Source organism: Aplysia californica, unplaced genomic scaffold (assembly GCF_000002075.1).
Source record: "Aplysia californica isolate F4 #8 unplaced genomic scaffold, AplCal3.0 scaffold00020, whole genome shotgun sequence".
NCBI classification, from domain to species: Eukaryota; Metazoa; Mollusca; class Gastropoda; order Aplysiida; family Aplysiidae; genus Aplysia; species Aplysia californica.
The window spans coordinates 194917-196711 of record NW_004797290.1 but is presented as its reverse complement, the minus strand read 5'-3'; positions in this window follow the sequence as shown (position 1 = coordinate 196711).

The following is a 1795-nucleotide window of genomic DNA, read 5'->3' as shown; positions in this document are numbered from 1 at the left end:
GAGAGAGAGAGAGAGAGAGAGAGAGAGAGAGAGAGAGAGGGAACGACGGCTAAGAGACAGTGAGAGAGAATAACTCCGGTTTTCAAACTTAATTTTCCTTTAACGTGTTCCCTTTCACTAGCCCGACCTATAATGCATCTCAATCGTATTGTGTTTCTCGACTAGATCTATTTGTCACGTGCTGAAGTCTGCAAGTGCCAAACTAACAAAACCTGACACTTATCCACTCGGGATATCGTGACTGCATTTCGATATGGACACCCTGGTTCGTGATGTCTTCGACCTATTTAAAAGTTTTGAATTACCGTTTCCTGTGCTTTCCGTGCAGTGAAGACTTTGTTAAGTTTTTAACATGTTCTGTCCCATTCAACATTGTACGTTTATTTGATAGACGAATAGAATAAAAGAGAATGCTTTTAAAGACAGAATTCTTTGACCTCTTAAAATGACACGAGACCATTGTGAAAGAGGTGCTTGAAGAAAGGATGTGGGCCGTGGGGCAGGAGAGCCAGAGGAAGACAAAAAATAACATGGATGGACAACGTAAAAACATGGACTGGCATGGGTGTAGCAGAATGTGCAACGGCAGCTCGTGACCGTGAAGGATGAAGGGTCACTACACGTCAACCTTTCAAGTCAGAAATGATCATCAACATCATCCGGTGCCTTGCCGACTGGTGTTGGTGATCACGGACCTCCACTTCGCTCTGTCTTGCTTTGCAGCGATGGTGTCTGTCGTTCTTGCTGTTCCCAGTCATGTTGTCAACTTTTCCAGTGTCTTTTCCCTCGGTCTGCCTCTGCCTTTCTTTCCATCAAACTTGCCTGTTGTTACAATACCATTCTACAAAGCTTCTTTCCGCATTGTGTGTCCAATGAACTTTGCCTGTTGCTTTCGTATATTCGTCATATTATGCTGTCGTCTCTAATTTGCTTCAACCAAGATTTCTTAATCTCTTTTTTTTTCTATCAGAGATGATACCTGGTATACCAGGTGTCTTCGAATTCAAAGTCCATCCCCGATAGGAACGAGTCAAACTAGTGGTAGATAGACTTAATTTCTTTTCAAATACAACTCAAATTCAAAACGCTCCGTTCGGAAAGGAACCAGGAGCATCGTCTCCGTAGTCCGTCGTGATACCATCTGAGCTAATGTCAAACGTGCCCTTGTGCAATGAGTACCCCAAACTTATGGTAAAATCTGTCTTCTCGGTGATTGACCCTATCTGTGGGGGTGGTTGGTGTGTGCTCTGGTGTGGTTTGCTCCTTCTTTACTATCAAACAACTATCATTCCTTATTTCTCTTCTTCTTTTTATTTCTGTTACTCTCTTGTAACACCTCTAATCTTCGGCACACTTTATGACCGTATTGTGTTGCAAGCTGCAAGTGCCGTAAAACGCTTACTAAAACAAAACGACCTTATCCTTGTCTAAGCGTACCTTAACGATGAAGTTTTACGTTGTACTAGACTTTATTTAGATTTAATTCGCAGTCGAAACGCCACAATTCATCCGGAAACATGTTCTGGAAGCAAAGGTAGGAGGCAAGAGAAGAAGAGGGAAACCTATCAAAAGATGGGAACAAGACATACATGTTGCTTAGGTCCAAAACAACCGAGGCAGGCAGAATGACAAGTGACAGGGTGTTTTATAGCAAAAAGGTCCGAGGAGCAACTCCAAGATCTAGAAAAGCCGAGAAGAAGAAGAAGAAGAAGAAGAAGAAGAAGAAGAAGAAGAAGAAGAAGAACAACAACAACAACAACAACAACAACAACAACAACAACAACAACAACAACAA